The sequence below is a fragment of the Sinohyriopsis cumingii genome, chromosome 10 (genome assembly GCF_028554795.1).
Source record: "Sinohyriopsis cumingii isolate HCF-2022 chromosome 10, ASM2855479v2, whole genome shotgun sequence".
Classification (NCBI taxonomy): Eukaryota; Metazoa; Mollusca; class Bivalvia; order Unionida; family Unionidae; genus Sinohyriopsis; species Sinohyriopsis cumingii.
In genome coordinates this window covers 60863234-60884363 of record NC_142970.1, presented here as the reverse complement: position 1 = coordinate 60884363, position 21130 = coordinate 60863234, and the positions used below count along the sequence as shown (strand labels likewise).

Below are 21130 nucleotides of genomic sequence, written 5' to 3'. Positions count from 1 at the left end.
AAGATTCCATTGTTGGAGTCTTGATCCTAGCAATTCTGCCTTGTTCTTTGATAAGTCCAAATCACGAATCAGGTCATTTAGTTCTTCCTGTGTTATTCTGTGTGGGGTTGATGATGCACCACAGTGAAAATCTGGATCACTGCATGCTGATGGACCAGGAGAAGAACAGGTCGACTCACCTTTGTCTTCGTCAGATGAATCAAGAGAATATTCTGCTGGAGGTTCTGCAATAGGAAGTCCCTCACCATGTGGAACTGGTCTCAATGCAGACGGAATGTTTGGGTAGACTATTCTCGACTTCTTTCGCTTCGTTATTCCGCCGGAAAGAGGAGGAACCAAGCAGAAGTAACAGTCATTTAGGTGGTTGCTTGGCTCTCTCCACACCATTGGGACTGCAAACGGCATTGATGACCTTTTGCAATTCAACCACTGTGAAAGCTGTGTTGTACATGTAGCACAGCATATATGCGGAGCCCAAGGCTTGTCTTGGTCACCAACCTTGCATCCGAAGTAAAGATGATATGCCTTCTTCACTTGAGAATTGATACTTTTCTTCTGGTTGGCAAATGTCACTTCCCCACAAATATAGCAAAAATTGTCCGCGGTATTAACACACTTTCGAGGCATTACTGTTCTTTATTGTACGTAAATGGATAAAATAATAAGTTTTATGTAACAGTAGCTTGAACTGTCTCGCACAACGTCTAAAATATTTTAAATGCTGAACCTATCTGATTGGGCTTTATATAGTACACTGCTTACGTCAGCTTCAGCAGCCGCCTGGCATTAGTATAATAGGCCTACACATGTATAGTACACTGCTGACGTCAACTTACTTCAGCAGCCGCATGGCATTAGTATTGCATTGCATCAGAAAATGATGCAATCAACTGTGGATGATGTGAGCATGATGGTATTATGCAATGTTACATCATTATTCCGGATGTTGCTGCAGTCCTACTGGAGAAATTTACACAGTGAAACATAGAAAATGAGGTATATGAATATCTTCAAAACGAGAGCCAATACAAATTTTTCACGGTTATATTCGTGTTCGGCACACCAAAATACTACAGATTAGGGCCTTTTCAAGTCAGTAATGATTTCACTGTTGACCAGTGTAATGTATACATAATGTGCACGTATACAGCACGGGATTAAATGGGTAAAATGCCTGCAGCAATTGCAAAAGAACACCTTCCCCTCGAAAATAAACCATTTCATTGTGTTTCGGCGGAAGTGGATCAACTGTACCTTTTGCTTAACCTTTAATTAGGCGTAACATGTAACTACAATCTTAGAATGTTCACTAGGAGTAAACACTTAGACTGCATATATGAATATGCTTTTAAAACGTGTGAACACCGAACCAGACAACTGCGTTAATGCAGCAGCTCGCCTCAACTTCTAGCGGCGAGTTATAATTCGCTGACGCTGCAAATTATCACGCATGGCTATATTAGTACGTATTTAATTAAAATGTGACCTAATAACTACAGGAATTTAATTTCGCTCACCAGGTTTTGGTTATATAATTTTGGACCAGTCTAATGCCATATATGGGTAAAAACGGATAACAAAACAGGTTTTATAACAAAACTTTCATAAGGATCTACAAAACACAATAATCGATTATTTGTAGAACATAATGATACTCAGCTTCTCTCTGGAACGTCTGAAAGGGGGTGGGGGTGGGGTGGGGGAATTGAAATGTTATGAACATTGACAAGATAACACAAATATTGGACCTAAATAATAACTGCCATTAAATCCTGGTCAGGTAACATGAAAACGTGTGTAAGATTCCAGTACCACTTATTACATTTTATCACAGAGATACTCAAGAATACTGTTCCAAATAATGAAAATGAAACTAAACCTAAAACACGCACTGTTTTCACCCCCGCCCCGGAAATTATATATATATCCAGGTACACACTGCCATGAATAAATGTATATAGTATAAATAAATAGATGCCATAATGCATTTTCAATATTCTAGAGTTCAAGTATGCTAACTCTAGCAAAATTTCTCAGATGAAGAATGTTGAGGGACAATAGGTCATATACACGACTTTAATAGTTAACATTTCCTTAATAAAAGAAGCTCTTTCACAGTCAGATGTAAAAATGGCGACATGAATAAACATTCTTGCTTACTGACCTGTAATCTCCAGTGCCTGAGCTTACAGAGCAGGATTTTGCGAACCAGAAGTTCGTATTTTAATTTGGTTTCTAAATTTGGAGGTTTGAGCCAGTTTTCTTTACTGAATAATGGGCGTTGCGTTTATCATCCAAACACCATTATGCACCGAATAAAATTAAACGTAAATACAATGCTAATGCTGCTAACACGATATTATCATCTATGAAACCTGATGTTGACATGTCCGATAAACATAAACAGATAGCATTTTGGAAATAGACATTAGCAAACAAAATCTGAATTCAACATTGTTCCAGTGAGAGCTGGAAATTGCTGAAAGCATCACGACTCAAATAGTTGGGCAAGCAACAGAGACATTTGTCAAGAACAAACACACTGGAAGATTCAATGAAAAAGTTACGGAAAATTTATCATTATGTAAACGGTTAGAACATTTAGTTAAACATAAAAAATGGTAGCACGTCCTGCTATAGTCGCATATGTTGCATTGTTTAAATCAACACCTACTCATCGAAATTTGATAGTGTGCTTTCAAAAACAAATTACCTTGGCACCCCGAGTGGCCGAGTGGTCTAAAGCGCTCTCCGTTATGGATCATTGCCATCTCACCTCTGTCTGCGTGGGTTCGAGTCTTGGATTCAGACAATGTGGGTATGTGAGAAAGCTTGCCAGTAGCTTCTCGTGGGTCGGTGGTTCTTTCCGGGGTTTTCCCGGGTTCTTCCTCCACCATTAATACTGGCCACCATGTATAGCCTATCGTGTGCTGAAAAATGGCGTTAAACCCTACAACAACAACAAAGCATTGGGGCATCTTGCCGCAGACATATAGCATGATATTATGATATGGAGAAATGCATCTAAATAGGGACACAGTCATCTGATTAAAGCCTTGTATGCAAGGTAGATCCGGGAGCAAATTATTAAGTGTGTGTACATATATATTTTCTTACTAGAGACAGCGTATGCTGTTAATAAGATCGACGATAGAATTGTTAGGGGTAAGGCAAACGTTTCACGTTATTATTTCATAGGATCACAAACAAGGAGAGGATGATGATTGTCGTAAAAAAGTCAATGTTTTAATCATAGTTTACAAATATTCTTTTGGGAATTATTATGCTAAAATATGTCAACACAAATTCCAGCTTTTCTCCCGTCTACCCTAGTTAGAATAAGATAGTCCCAAAGCAGACAATATAAAAACAAATCAGCCGACAAATCTACTGTGTAAGATTGACGGATTTAACTCGCTCCCTAATACCTTTTAAGTGGACCTATCTCGAGGTATATCCCTCCAGGTAAGGCATTTTATACATTTTTATTTATTTCTGATCTTTCAAACTGAGGCACAATTAGGAATATATATTATTTACACAATATGATTTCAGGGATGTCATTTCAACATTTTTCGGGGAGGTAGGGGCAAAACTTGACGGGCTTGTTAATTTTCGTATATAGGCTACAGCAATTTTACAGCACATGCAAATTCGGGGGTGAGTAATGCCCCCTGCCCCTCCCCCCCCATGACGTCCCTGTATGATTTCCATGTGACATATTAATTTGTTAGCTCAAAGAAAATTTATGTACGGCAAATTCTAAATTTTAGATCCTCGCTATTCACGATACCATTGCTATCGTGACGGCTTATGACCCTTAGTTTTGAAACTCGATTTTGTACCGATTTTGAGAAGAAGGTGGAGTTTCTTTCTGCACAAAAACCTTTCTCGACCCTACGATCTTGTCTGTTCGCTATCACGTTATTGTAAGGCTCCCTAGAGAATGTCTTAAAATTTAATTCCAATGCCCTAATTCCAAGGCTGACACAGACGGACGGACAGTACACCCCCTTTTTATTGTTGCTGTGTAAATATATCAAAGATTCGACAGTTAGTTTCACTTGGGTGCTTATAGGTACACGCTTTCAAATCGTGCGTGACAAGCTAGTTAAATACAACCTTGCACATTTGGCTGCATTTGCATGCAAATAGCAAATACGGCGTCCACACGTGGTTTGGTCTCATTAGAGCGCATCCTATCTAAGCGCCGCTCAGTGAGGCGCTGAAATTTTTTTCTTTCTCATTAGGGCTAATCCCATTAGGAAGCTAAAAATCTCACTAGAGCGCATTCACAATAGGGCGCGGAGAAAAAAATTAAGTTCAACAAAATTGAATTGTCATCACGTTTGATGTTATTTATATATATATTATAATATGTACAAAAAAACGGCGGTCTCGTCACTGTTAGAAAATAATTACTAGACAGAAACCAGAGAACCATCAATACACATAATTTTATACAACTATTATACCTTACACCGGTTTATTCTTTTTGTACGCAAATAAACAAGTAGATAAAAAATGTAATGCAAATTAAAATATATAAAGTGGTCATTCCTAGCACAAACACGATATTATATGAATAAAACAATATATATAAAATAAATATAAAGTTACAGTTAACACATGTGTTCTTCATTGTTTGCGCTCTAGTGATACTAGTTCTTCGCGCTCTAATGGGATGCGCCCTAATAAGATTAGCTCTAGTAGGACAAAAATACTTTTTGCGCTCTAGTGTGATAAGCTCTAATGGTCTGCGCTCTAATGAGACGTTACCCCAAATATATATCCATGTATTTCGAACAAATTTGAACACAGGTAAACGTAAGTGATAGTAATTTCTATAGATGGGGATGACACAAACAAACAGAGTAGTTGAATAAAACATATATTTAGCATATAAAATACAGTTTATATGGTCAGTCCTTATACATTATATACAGAATGAAAACAATAAAAACATAGTTTTTTGGATAAGCATGTACTTCGCATCATAATTCAACTAAGTAAAATATATAATTTATGTTTCAGTCTCAGTACCTTGATTCTCGCAAATATAACACAGAAGTCATCACAGCCAATACCAAATAACATGTCATTAATATAATAAATATTGTTTTTTAATTATACTGCAATCTATACTTACGAAATCTAACTAAAAGCGGTAAAATAACGTTGTTAAGTAAGTGTCTCCATCCATGAAATAATGCAGGTTGCTAGATCGGAATTAGTAAATCAGCAATATTTCTTTATCTTTTCTTATAGGCGTTACCACACGTGTAAACAGACAAATGTAATTCTTGCTTTTTACTGTCGTTTCTTTCTCCACACTCAGTATTAACGGTTCTATTTAGGTTCAGTATGGCAGTGACACCAGTAATTTTGATCTGTCTGTGCGGATTCCTGACATTCACAGATGCTACGTATCGTAAGTCTTCCGCATATTTACTTTCTTCAGATATGTATCTTTAATTACGACAGTGTTTCTTTTGTACCATTAAGTCGCCTTAGAGTATTAGATAAGTGTGTTATGGAATCATGTCAGTCATTATGTTCCGTACATCCCAGTTAACGAACAGGTAACACCTTTATTACTTCATAAACCTAACTATTGTAGCCAAACTTTCATTGTAACTGTGCAAAGCGATTCTCCTGAATACGATTATTGGACACATAGGCGATTGTTAATAACTCAATGGACTTATTAATCAGTTTCTGTTTATTGGAAATGCTTTTTATTCTTCGCAAACGTATATTGCCATACGTCACGTGACTTTCTTACACGCTTATCAGTCACGTGATCTTGTTATGCTCTTGTTGTAGTTCTAACACTTCAAGTTATAATAATGTTTGTTATTATTATTATTATTATTGTCATCCCCGCGTGTACGTAAGTATGTAATGTCGAATACTTTCTTTATCGTTAAAGCTAAAAACATTTTGGGTCGCTGACATATTTGTAGATACAGATTGTGTCAGCAGTTTTAGAATTTGGATCTCGCTTTTGGGGTTGGGGATTGAGGCTAAGGATTGTTTTCCATAAATGTCAAATAATTTGAATGGATAAGTGTTTTATGCACATGGAATTCGACTTCTTCACTAAACGTTTTTCATGTTATTTTAATCATCTATAGCTGCCAGCACCGAGTCCTGTAGCAGTTTGGACGATACTTGCTGCTTGACTGGCAAATGGCAAAATGAGCTGGGCTCTACCATGGAAATTACGACTTGTCACGAGGGCTCTTTGAATGGCAAATACAACAGTTCCGTTGGTCAGGCAAAAGCCTCGTATGAACTTGCAGGCAGATACACAATGGCTGGCCCTAACAAAAAAGACTACATTGTGGGATTTTCCGTTGCGTGGAACAATGCCGTTCTTGGTAACTCACAGTCCACGACAAGTTGGACTGGTATCTACTACGCGTCTGAGGGAATCATTCACACCCAATGGATTTTGACTAGGTACATGAAACCTGATGATTTGTGGGCAACCAGTCAAATCGGCCATGATGTTTTCAAACGAATTTAAGTCCATCGTAAAATCCGCTTTTATATTTCCTATTAATCGACCTTTTCTGCGTAATCATGTTGTAACCAAATAAAACAAAAAACACCTTTAGACATAAAAGTGAATAATATTCAGGGAACCTTTTAATATATTATAATGGAAGAAACTGACATATTTCAATAACTATGTAACTATAACACGCATCTTAATCTTTACATTACTTAAGTTATAGTAAATGTTAAAGTGGCACATTTTACAATAAATATATACTTATAAGAAATGCGGAAATTTCCTTTATGATTACCGTACAATGTAACAGTCTCATAGACGGAAAGCAGCGATATATTTAAGTACAATGTGAAATCGGTGTACTGTACAATCTATTTAGAAGTACAATGTGAAATCGGTGTACTGTACAATCTATTTAGAAGTACAACGTGAAATTGGTATACAAACAATGTATTTAGAAGTACAGTTTATGTGATGTCATACACTATGTCAAATACATGTTATATATCCTTTCTGGTTTTATGTTTTTATTATTATTTTGTGACTCGAAATGCAGTTACAGTATGGATAAAATAAATGCAGTCAAAATGAGATATTACGAATAATTTCGTATAATAAGAAGAAAACGATTTTCAAAGTATACGTACCTAGCAAACGAGGAGTGAACGATATTTACTGGGAATTGGAGGCAGTAAAATCTTGGGCATTGTGTGTAACGTTTTGGTATACTCACAAATGTGGTACGGTACAACTTGTTATGCGGTTTTACAACAACACGTCACATCATTTGATATGGAGAAAAACAATACTTCTTTCCTATAGCGAGGAAAAGGACACGATGTCCTTGCGATACGATGAGCAATTACATAGAAACACCCCACCGCACTAGTAAATATTGATTACTTCTTTACAAGAGAAGGTATTCGTTTGTAAATTAACAGATTTAAAAGACTATAAAATGTAAATAATAAGGAAATGACGTACTAAATATGATATGCCCACAAAATGAAATGACGCATTCATCTGTAAGATAAGCAGGATATCAGATTAGTAGTGCTTAAACTGTATATCTACAGTGTTCAGCTACTATTAACTTCCTGCATGCAGCAGGATATTCAACATAAATCATAAACATAATTAAAATAAGAGACTTATACTGACTATTTCTATAATGTATTAAAATGCAACATAGATCAGCAAACTTTGTAAATACAGTTTACTTGACAAATGAACTGGTCATATTATCTGCTAAGGTGGGGTTAATATTGTGATCTGCATTCAAATTTACTATTTATTTAGTAAGATACTGAAGCTGATGTAACACCCATTTATCAGGAAAATCCTGTGTGTGCAGAGAATCATGTTTATAGGAAGACACAGTTACATACGGACACAAGAAACTGCAAGCCCTTGTCAAATTTATTCACTTATAGATTTATAGTTTTCAATTTATTTAACTTCAAACCAAATGAATGTTTTGCTGCCTTGTGACATCCGGTTTTTCCAACTAGAATACCAGATCATTGTAATTTTAAAAAGGAGACATATATATGGTTTCTAGTGTATATCCTGTTACACAAAATAGATCGTCGTACTTTCGTTGACAATGTGAGAGAGATATATTCTGAATCAGACACATTTCTGGCATGAGCAATGAGTCAGTCTCTTTAATTCGACAATACATTCAGCATTAGTTTTATCTTTTTAAAGTCAAAGTAATGAAAACTTTTTTTCTAGTAATTCTACCTGAACGGAAAGGTGAGGAATGTGTTCATATGTTTATTTACCTATTTTCGCATGTCTGTGCGTCCATTGATTACATGCAAACTTCATATAAGCAGAGAGAGAGAGAGAGAGAGAGAGAGAGAGAGAGAGAGAGAGAGTAGTACAATGTGTAATTTGAGAGACATAAATATTACTTGGGGACAAAATAATTTAATATGGGAGTGACACTTGTGGGACAAAAGGAATTTAACAAGGGAAAGGCAATTGTGGACAATGGGAGTTTAACATGGGAAAGGCACTTTGGAAACAATGTGTATTGAACACCGGAAGGGCACTTGAAGGATATTTGAGGGACATTGTGAAGTGGCAAATTTTATGTCGATCTAACAAGAATACATTAGTTGAGACCAGACAACCATTAATTAGATTTATGGAGACAGGCGCGTATCATATCGCCATACTACCGTGTACGGTAATGTCCTTTAGAGGGAGAATTCTGTTCCTAATTAAACATTTGTTTATACAGCAGCCAGCCGGACAATTTAGGACAAGGAAAACTTCATTTTCATGGTAAAGTTGTCACAATTGAGAGAACGTTGAAACTCTGTTACTCAAACTACCAGGTCAAGTTGACCCTGACTTTGGCGCCTCTGGAAAAAGGCGGCAGAGATATTTGATTCTGATTGGTTACGTTAAATGAGAGGGCGTGTTCAACACAAAATTTCATAGGTTTTAATATCGCCCGCATCGAATTTTAATCAGTCTAAGCTTTTCCTACAAGAGGGGATCCAAAGGTTACGACTCCGGGAATTTGCAAGAAATTTCCGTAAAACTGTTGTCCAAAAAGGGGACGTTTGTCGAAAGGAACCGACGAACTAATTTACAGATTGGAGGGAGGAACGTTGAAAGCAAAGGTAGTATGACAATTCCATGTAATTTGTTGATGCCATATATAATGCTTTGCTGAAGTTATTTAATTGTATCTGCATGAATCTTTATTCTACATTCGTGTAATAATTTGCTTTATGAAGTATAACTGTGTTGAGTTTATGCATAGGAAGTTGTACATTAATCTTCTTTAGATAAGCTTGACGAATTGGTTGAATTTGTCGTCTTGTTTGCATAAGAATTATGTTCTAAGAATTTAATACATTACATTAGTTAATTTGATTATGAGAATCCGTGTGATTTCGCCGAATTTAGAAGATTTCACGTATGATTAAGAATAAGTGTGTATTGACGGAAATGATCTAGTAATTGATTGACGTGATGTATCCTATTTATTCACTGTGTAAATTGAGGCTGGCTCAGAACCCCAGGCCTCGCGTATGTGTTAATGTGTAAGGTCAAGGCATAACGAATTAGCCATTTGACTAACTAGGGTCATTATAGGACATGTGGAGTCGATTGATAGCCTTAGCGTCTGTTTAGCACTGATAGTGAAATCTTATAACGAGGGAGAATAATGAAGAATTAACTGTTTCATAAATAACGGGAAATTTAGGTTGTCTCTATTTATATTTATTTAAAAGGGAGAAAATAGCTCCAGAGACGTATGGGACGAATGAGGGATGTTATTCTGAGACCTATACAGAGAAGCATAGAGAGGAGTGTAGTGAGACATATAATCCTGTGACGCAACCCTGCGACGTATTAATTTCTGAAGAAGTATTTTGAGAATATCCTGAGACGGATGGTAGAAAGTATCATCCTGAGATCCAAGGGTCTGAACAGCGACAGAGGAAGCAAAAACAGGCTGAGGACGAGCAGGTTATGAAATCGTACAAGACGTTGACTTCGATTGTTCACTCGATCCTATGATGAACTAAACCTATCAGTAACAGATCGGCTATCTTATTTAGATCTATTTGCGTTTTCTTTGTATTTCGGTGAAAGTTAAATTTCTAAAAGCAGAGTACATTCCTGATGTAATGAATTTTCACAGTGTTTGTATGTAATTGATTAAATTGTTTGTTTACATGTAAGGGGGCTCGTGTTGGTTTCTTCTATATACCTGCTCAGATCTCTATCTATTCCACCTATAAATTTCACCACTTATATTTATATTTACTCGAACCGGGCAATAACATCGAGGGCGGTCAACCCCTAGATAACGAAAACCAAATACGGAGGGACATTCACTCCCCCCGTGTAACAGACATATATGGCACTTGGATGACAAGGGAAATGGTAAGGTTAACATGTGATGGGCACTTAGGGGGGAAAAGGGATTGATGCGGTCAAAGGGGAATAGGAAATTGTTTTAAGTTTGAGTAGAAAATGCACACACACACACACACGTTTTATTGTTTTGAGTGACGGTAGAAAGGATGATACTCTACTCTGGAGACGAATGCTGAGAGAGAGAGAGAGAGAGAGATCCATTTTTGGTTCTGTTATTTTGATGGTATTATAGGACAAAGATAAATTGACACGAGTTTATCTTGCGTGTCTGAAGACAACAATATACAAAGCTAATACGTAATCGATATTCAAGATCTTGCGTGTGATATATTGGGCAAGCCCACACAAAACTAATATGTAATCAATATTCAAGATCTTGCGTGTGAAATATCGGGCAAGCCCACACAAAACTAATATGTAATCGATATTCAAGATCTTGCGTGTGATATATCGGGAAAGCGCACACAAAACTAATATGTAATCGATATTCAAGATCTTGTGTGTGATATATTGGGCAAGTCCACACAAACTAATATGTAATCGATATGGAAGTTTTTGCGTGTGATATATCGGGCAAGCCCACACAAAACTAATATATAATCGACATTCAAGATCTTGCATGTGATATATTGGGTAAGCCCACACAAAACGAATATGTGATCGATATTCAAGATCTTGCGTGTGATGTATCAGGCAAGCCCACACAAAACTAATATGTAATCGATCTTTAAGATCTTGCCTGTGATATATGAGACAAGCCCACACAAGATATTGACCTCCTCTGTAAACAATATCAAGAAAAATACACATAATTTACGAAAACAGTTATTACATGTTGTCTCATGGTATTTCGGAGTTCGTGTGGAGTGTCTTGTTTTCTATCGTGAATACAATTCTCTTATATGCACAATATGTTGCGTCAATCATCTCTACATTTGCGACAAAGTCTCCGCAATGACATGCTTGTGCATCATACGCTTGCTCATAGGTCACTGAGCGCTTTGATCCTTTCTAGCTGGGGATACAAAACACTTGTAGCTTCCCACTCTAGGATTGGTGAAACCAGGAAACAGACAGATATCAGTTCCTTGCAATCTGTACTTAACATAAGATGTTCCATACTTTATTGGTAATGAAAGTGAACCATTTTGACTTAGGATCGATGCATTTCCCGAATGAACATTCCAACCGTTCTCAAGAATCAAAGAATTCGCTGTCAAGTTTCAGCACGACTGAACTTTTATTTTCAATCAATATTTGCAAGGCGCGTGTACGTTTTGAAAATATTGCGATCGTTTTCCACTTGAACGGGATCTCAACAAATTTTGCACGGAATCTCCAAATGTTGGTGCTATTCTTCTCTTTTCTGCAAAGATGCGCAACATTAGACATAGTTTAATACTCTTGCTTAGTATGTATGTATGTATGTATGTATGTATGCATGCATGCATGTATTTTTGTACGTATGCTTATTAAAAGCTCATTTCTGTCTCCGTTAACTTTTCATTGTTAGAATCGTGCAGTATTTTACGATACTGGACACTTTAACATTGCACGCACGTGAACCACACGTGTGCCTAAAATAGTATAGTATCTTAGGAACTAATTTGTAAACAAACCATTTGCACTAATGTAGTGGACGTTTATGTTTGGTTGATTACGTTTGTTTGTGAATGAACTAAACCAACTCTTCAGTCCATTTTGAAGGCATTGATGATAAAGTTAACGATGTGAAGAAGCTGACTTAGTCAGAAACGAAACTCTCAAAAAACCACACGAAGAATGTAATATTCGCAAGGACAACATTAGAGGTGAGAGATTCAGTTAATTAAAATACCGTTTTTATCATCAAAGCAGTTATTTAGGAGACATATTGGGATCTTTTCGCAAATAAAATGGTTCAGAATATGACTAGTGCTCTCTTGGTTCTATGAAAATATAGCATAGAAAGGCATATTGAGGCCAAGTGCTATCTATCAGAGACGTACAATTTTACAAGTATGGCAAAAGACTAGATTCGAGAATGAAACGCAATGAAGTTTTCGGTACGAAACTAAGAGCATCAGAGCTAATAAGCTAGGACGACAAAAAAGTACTATTTCCGCTGGCAAATGGACCGTCATAAACCAGCTCTTTGCGATTTTCCCCGTGTGTGATACAACGTTTATTAACGAATCTACGGTTGTGTATTTATTTGTGTCTACAGCATAAATTCAATTACTTTTTTTCTTGTATTGTAATTTTGTATACATGTAATTAAACCTTACATAGAAAAAGAAAATGCATATATTATAAAAAGGTTGCTTAATTTATATGGGAAAAATTGAACTCGTTTTGTCGGATGAATACTGAACTCCCAAAGGTCGTGCATTATTAATCCATAAGACTCGTTCGTAGTTTCCCATACAAATGCAGTAACCTATAAATATTGCCCGGAGATACATGTCTGCACGTATGTATGTGTGCATGTGGAGGCACATACGTGTGTGTATATATCTACATATTTAAATTTCTAGTCTAATATAAGTCAACTACATATACATGTTTGTCTTTACGTCCGTATGTATGTATGTATGTATGTATGTGGTCATGTACTTGCATAACAATTTCGTTAATCGACCACCTGTTCAATCGTGAAATTTGTTATGTGTTGCAATAGTTATTTTTATCATGCAAAGTCAAAGCCAAAGGCATAAACACAGAAAAATTGAATATCTCCATGTTGAATAATGTTGAGCTAACATGCCATCAAAATAACCCTGAGCTCTAAGCGATCGTTAACTATTCAGCCATTGTAAATTAAAGGTTACTAAAATATGACAATACCAGATACACACATATATCTGGGAACGAAAGACTTTGTTCGCCGGTGGTGATGAGCATGGAAGGGGGTTCTGATTAGAAAGGTATGTGGTTTTCATGGTTAGAGTGCAGATTAGGCAATATATGCAAAGTTTGTCATAGTAAATACACAGCTTTGGAGGGATTCAGCGGTGTTGAGTTTGAAGATGTTCGTAAACTTTATCACTCATTAAAAAAAGAATGTTATAGATCATAATTTCATGAAATAAGGAAAATACCAAAAAGTCAAACAACAAATAGTTTTAGATTCACGGAATAATGAAATGAACGAATAGAAAAAACATTTTAAGGACATTAAATACAAATACCTGGGAGAATAAAAAGTCTTTACCTGAATAAATGGTTTATTGAAACATCTATGCAACCCATCCCCAAAAAGCTGTAATTAGGTCGAAACGATTAAAACATGCCAAATCAGGAACACAAGCATGCAAGTGATATGGAATATTTTAATTTTCAAACAATTGGAAATCTACTTGAATATTATGTAATTAAATATTCTCTTTTGTGCAGTTTGGTTTTTTGGAGTACATTTTTAATGTCGGTGCGCTATTTTAACAGACCGGACTTTGCTAATTAATACATTGTTAAGATTAGCATATGATGCAACATTTAAATATATTTAGTATTAAATTATAGTTTATTGACAGACAGGGTTGATCAATGAGAGTAGTACCAGTAGACGAATCGTGATTAATTAGCGTCATGTATGATATACAAAGAAAGTATAGCTATGTCCATCTCGTACAGGACAGGGATACCAATTGTCAATATCAAGGTCATTTTGCCTGAAAATATGGAAATGTTTGGTTGTCTGGACCATAGTTTTGACTGAAATTAGTCTTGTGCATTAAATAGCAGGCAATTTCAAGTTACGAAATGTGTGCACTTTACACACACACACACACACACACACACACACATATATATATATATATATATATATATATATATATATATATATATATATATATATATATATATATATATATATATATATATGAAGAGAGAGAGCCATATCATCTCTCCATACTAACAGATAGGCGTATAGTTTTTTAACTTGTTTTTCTTCAAACATGCATTTTTGATATGTATAACGTATGCATGTTGTTGACTGATTCGGGAGTTTTCAGTTGGTTTAGTTTCGGACTCGTAATTCAATAGTTATGGTTTAGATATTCATCCAGGATAATCTGTGACGGTTGCCTCGATATATCCATGACAAGGACATTTGTATCATGTGCGATCAGCATGATGTAGCAACTAATGTGTACCAATTGCCGATAAAACCTGTTAAACGAAGTAAACAAGTCAGTGTTCTGTTGTGAGACCTATGCCATAACACATGCTAAGTCAAGAGGGCAACCATTTAAGGAATCGGTATGCTATAATAGAAACATTATAACAAACATATTTATTACAAATAAACCATCCCATTTACCAACCAGCTTGAACAGGTTCAGATCCCGGATCTGCAAGCATATGCTATTTTTTCTTTGTTCGAGTGTTTGCAAAGTTTATTAATATTGTGGGACTTATCTCTTAAAAACAAAACTAAGGGTGTTCAGTGCTGATACCCTCACCACCAGCTTCTTGATAGCATATATCCATTGTTACCTCTCGGATACGCACCTGTAATCAAGTTTCACGACTCTAGGTATCCAGTTATGTGTACAGTTTGTAAAAAACCGTTAGGTGAGCTCAAAATAGTAACTAATAATGTATACATAATGTGCACGTATACAGCACGGGATTAAATGGGTAAAATGCCTGCAGCAATTGCAAAAGAACACCTTCCCCTCGAAAATAAACCATTTCATTGTGTTTCGGCGGAAGTGGATCAACTGTACCTTTTGCTTAACCTTTAATTAGGCGTAACATGTAACTACAATCTTAGAATGTTCACTAGGAGTAAACACTTAGACTGCATATATGAATATGCTTTTAAAACGTGTGAACACCGAACCAGACAACTGCGTTAATGCAGCAGCTCGCCTCAACTTCTAGCGGCGAGTTATAATTCGCTGACGCTGCAAATTATCACGCATGGCTATATTAGTACGTATTTAATTAAAATGTGAATTAATAACTACAGGAATTTAATTTCGCTCACCAGGTTTTGGTTATATAATTTTGGACCAGTCTAATGCCATATATGGGTAAAAACGGATAACAAAACAGGTTTTATAACAAAACTTTCATAAGGATCTACAAAACACAATAATCGATTATTTGTAGAACATAATGATACTCAGCTTCTCTCTGGAACGTCTGAAAGGGGGTGGGGGTGGGGTGGGGGAATTGAAATGTTATGAACATTGACAAGATAACACAAATATTGGACCTAAATAATAACTGCCATTAAATCCTGGTCAGGTAACATGAAAACGTGTGTAAGATTCCAGTACTACTTACTACATTTTATCACAGAGATACTCAAGAATACTGTTCCAAATAATGAAAATGAAACTAAACCTAAAACACGCACTGTTTTCACCCCCACCCCGGAAATTATATATATATATATATATATATATATATATATATATATATATATATATATATATATATATATATATCCAGGTACACACTGCCATGAATAAATGTATATAGTATAAATAAATAGATGCCATAATGCATTTTCAGTATTCTAGAGTTCAAGTATGCTAACTCTAGTAAAGTTTCTCAGATGAAGAATGTTGAGGGACAATAGGTCATATACACGACTTTAATAGCTAACATTTCCTTAATAAAAGAAGCTCTATCACAGTCAGATGTAAAAATGGCGACATGAATAAACATTCTTGCTTACTGACCTGTAATCTCCAGTGCCTGAGCTTACAGAGCAGGATTTTGCGAACCAGAAGTTCGTATTTTAATTTGGTTTCTAAATTTGGAGGTTTGAGCCAGTTTTCTTTACTGAATAATGGGCGTTGCGTTTATCATCCAAACACCATTATGTACCGAATAAAATTAAACGTAAATACAATGCTAATGCTGCTAACACGATATTATCATCTATGAAACCTGATGTTGACATGTCCGATAAACATAAACAGATAGCATTTTGGAAATAGACATTAGCAAACAAAATCTGAATTCAACATTGTTCCAGTAAGAGCTGGAAATTGCTGAAAGCATTACGACTCAAATAGTTGGGCATGCAACAGAGACAGTTTTCAAGAACAAACACACCGGAAGATTCAATGAAAAAGTTACGGAAAATTTAACATTATGTAAACGGTTAGAACATTTAGTTACACATAAAAAATGGTAGCACGTCCTGCTATAGTCGCATATATTGCATTGTTTAAATCAACACCTACTCATCGAAATTTGATAGTGTGCTTTCAAAAACAAATTACCTTGGCACACTGCTAGATTTCCATCGAGTTAGAAATCTAGTGAGACGTTGGAGACTAGTCTTTCATTTGGTATCAGACTCTTACGGAATATGAAACTATCAAGAGATTTGTTTGCAACATATATAAAGGGGAGGTAAATTAAATCGGTTGGTATTCCATATTGTCGTGAACTTTATTTAAATGCAAGGCAAGAAGAATTTACATAAAATTACAGCTTTTACATAATATATAGTATGATTTGTTAATTACCATAATAATAAAGTTATTACTTGTGAAAATAGAAGCATCGTATCTTCGAAGGTATCTCTTAGCTTCTCATCTTGATTAATCGGCACTATTATTAGTTGCGTCGTGATCAAATATACATACTTATATCGTTTGCATGCAATAAAACATACATGTCAAGTAGAAACCCTTAAACTTACATTTTTAATTTCTTATAAATTTCACTGAATCTATCCGCAGAGACCATTTAATACAGACTGAAAGGATATGATCAAACTGGGATAAAGTAAACTGAAAGGATTTGTATAAAGACGATTCCTCATGAGGGTTGTATATTCAAGAAAACGACGAGCTTCCACAGGCAATATTCAGCCAGTAAAGGCCCTGAAATATAATATTGTTGCCGTTTAGGGCAGCAGCTGTCATCCATGTTTGTTTGAATCTTCTTCGGGCACCATTAGAGTGCAAGGGTGAGTTTTAATGCACAAGTGTAATGCCATATTCACCTGCCAAGTACAAAGATCATAAAAAATAAAATGGACAGGTGAGGTCAAAGAGGTCAATTTACAAATAGATATATTCAGGCAGATTATAAAAACATTATTCACTTGACCAGAGAAGTCAATGGCAGTTCATAGCCACCCTAACTCCCAATTTATATATGCAATTTTCACATCCGAAGGTATTTTGTGACACAATGTGATGCTCACAGTGCAAATGCAAGCCCATTTCCTAGGTTATAATTCCGGAAAAAACAGTCTGTACTAAATAGGCTGATGCAGTTCAAACCGGTTGCTATCCAAGCTGATTTAGAGATGTTCTATTTGCTCCGAACCACAATCGTTATTGCAATGGGTGACATGTTCCTCTTCCTGCTAAACAATAACATATGACAAGGTCACATCATAGACGTATGTTAAGAAATTTGATAGGGGCCTATTTAGCAAATTATCTATTGCCACCTTTATGACAAGGGTATATCGGTTTTGCCTTTTAAATTTCAACATATTCAACACGCCTAATGGTTCAAGCCTTTGGTCATAGCTTGTAAATCATGAAATTCATATATAGCTTAACTGTGCTCAAAAGTCAATATAATTGACATAGGGAGACTTCATAATGTTTGGAGATCATTTAATCTAAATCACTGGATTGATGAATTCGGAGCATATTTATCTATGTTGTAATGCTGTAGTGCTTAGGTTTCGATTTGAGTTAGCAAAAACAACTGTATCTTATTTACTCTTACTCCCATATTTTAAAGGCCGAATTGTTCGGAATAAACGAAAACAGATCCAAGAAAGGAAAATTCTTTTATGCGGACAATTTTTATACCACAAAATATGTACAACATATATGTATTTGCAATATATTCATTGTCATCCAGCTATTTTCTCATTAATTATGGAACACTATGAATAAAGTAGTTTTAAGCTGTTTGTGACTTTTCTGCTTCTTGATTAAAGTACAAAAAGGCATGTCTAAAACAATTTGTTAAATGTTATAGTGAAACTAATGAACTATTACTCAAAGTGGGTGACACATATAGAAGCTGCATCAAAATGCATCGTCTTATTAATACGTTATCAGCTGTGTTAGCATGCTGCTAATATACGCATTTCCTTCGCACCATGAAGGAGGGAATGAATGACAAGATTTTTTTAGAGATTATTGTTTGATACATACTTCATCTTGTCTTACAGCTGCATGATACAAGTTATAAATAGAACACCTAGAACATCCCATAGTCCGCTCCATACCAATCTCATTCATTTAGTACATGCTTTCAACTTTTGTGTCCTTCCTGTGATTATGTAAAGTACTGACTCGATACTGGTTCATGACAGCAAGTAAGAGTGTTTTCACGTTTTAAGAATTCAAGATCATCACACCAAGAATAAACGCATGAGATTTTGTACAGATCGTTGTCTGGTGAATCGAGGCTTTTTTTGTGGTGTTAAGGACAAAGACAAAATCCACAACAAGTATAATATAAACCATAGACCCTGAAGTGTCCTCCTGCTGTAATGGTGATATGATTCACGGACGCATGTTTGACGGAAGCTTCACATCGTTATTGCCAGGTTCGTATTTCACTGGACTAATTACTCGGTAACCTTGAAATGTTGTATATCATGGAAGCGCTGCTGCGATGTAAACTCAGAAAATTGGACTTGTAGCGCTTACGATGTAGCTCCAGCGGCGATAGCAGCTGTGAAACGGTTTGGGCCTTTTCATAATCTGTAACTGCACGTGTGTTTTCGGTCTGCCAGGTTCCTGAAGAAATTTTGATATGTAATGATATTGCAGTTGTACGGAAACGTTTCACGGTCGGAGCAGCTCATGTGGAAGAAATCCTAATAGCACAATAACGCATTCCTATGCTGTACCTCTCGGTACCCTTATTATTGCGCGGGTTTCTTGACTTGCTTGACAGTTATATGATGCTGGCTTATAAACTTGCTTTAGCCTATCTTGCGGGTGTCCCAAAGTATTAGTATAGCTACGTGGTTCTCTTTATTCTTATGGTGGGAAATGCTTAAGCTTATACTCAGCATGCCGTTATATAATGAAAAAATATTGTCTAATTTCTTTTTGGTAATATTATGTATTTTAGTACTAGCATCATGGTCTTTAATCCCTTTCTTATTTGGCAACATTGGGCGTTTATGTAATAACAACGTCTACGGCTTTCTTCGTGACTAGAACCGTTGTCAAGTTTTCATCGTCGTTCGCGATAATAATTGAGGACAGATCCGCATTTTCGAAAGAACTGATTACTTCACTTGATCATGATACCACATTTAAAACATATTTGAACTTGACTTTTTAGCTTTCCTTTTCTGGGGTTCCTAACATATTCTTTCCTAAAGAAATTCAGCCATTAACCTCGGTTTTTAAATATCTTCGGAGAGATATGAATAAAATACATATGGTACTTTTTATGGAAAATCTCCGCAAAAAAGTGGAATATAATTTTCGAAAAAGAAGACGAAAGAGCTTCAATTTTGGCACCACGGACTTCAAATATTCTTTGAATGTTTTTTAAAATTTATTTATTGCCTTACTGGTCATCTATGAGCAAATATAGGACGCCTCATATCCTTTCTTTGCACGTTCATCGACATTGTGAACACACATATTTTCTTAGTTCCATAATCAGTCTACAATTTGAATAAGATAAAGCATATAACTTGCAACTTTAAATTTAAAACAGATCTCCTTCATCTTTCTGAGCAGTTACTGTGACACATGATATTATAACTTCAACATAGGTAATTGTTTTCATTTGAATGAAATCACCGGAATGTCCATTAAAATCTCCAAACTGGCCGTATCACCCAAACATATCAATTTAACCATCGCGTTATCAATATGAACTATAACACTTCAATTCAACCAATGTTATCTATGTTAAACTCTAATACTTTAATTCAGTCATTTGTTCAAAAGTAAAGTTTATCGCTTGAATTGAACCATCGTTGTCAATATGACCTATAACACTTCAATTCAACCATTGCTTCAATTTAACCATCGTTATCAATATGAACTATAACACTTCAATTCAACCACTGTTATCTAAGTTAAACTCTAATACTTTAACTCAATCATTTGTTCAAAAGCAACGTTTATCGCTTCAATTGAACCATTGTTATCGATATAAACTCTATCGCTTCAGTGTAGGCATTGTTATCAATATAAATTCTAGCCATTCAATTCAGTAATTCTTATAAAAGAATAAAGATTGCCTAAATATTTCGTGCTGAATAATTTAATGTTTGTCCCAAAATTTGAATTTAATCCTTGTTCTGACTTAGTGATCTTTATGTGTCTTCAGGCTGCTCTGAGATTCTGACATTCGGACCATCCTAATGACAATCCTTCTTTTTATCTACAAAATATTTACACAATTTCTTTTCTTTTTCATACTCTGCAATTTTTGTCGCACTGCTGCTGACTATGTTTTGTATACCTTTGCGATATTGTTGTTTCCTCCGTCAGTGTTTAACCCCCTTTCTTCCTAATCACATTTTTTTGGTAAATTGTTTTTGTTTCCGAGGATATATTGGTTTTCATACTCGTGTCATTCGAAAGTAAATGTACATGTCACCAGAAGCACCACGGTCTATTTTGAATATGTTACTTAATGCTGACATTTTACATCTATTTTCTATGTGTTTAAACTTCCCCTCCTAAGAGGTTTAGCTAGTTAACTTTTAAAACGCTGATGCTGATGATATGATTGGAT

General features: G+C 35.6%; 1 long non-coding RNA gene across 1 annotated transcript; it reads left to right on the top strand.

Moving 5' to 3' along the window:
* Positions 1-8022: 8022 nt before the first annotated feature.
* On the top strand, positions 8023-10230 carry LOC149790226 (uncharacterized). The gene is made up of 2 exons (XR_016424037.1): positions 8023-9159; positions 9778-10230. It is a non-coding gene; the product is annotated as an uncharacterized LOC149790226 (long non-coding RNA).
* The last annotated feature ends 10900 nt before the right edge of the window (positions 10231-21130 follow it).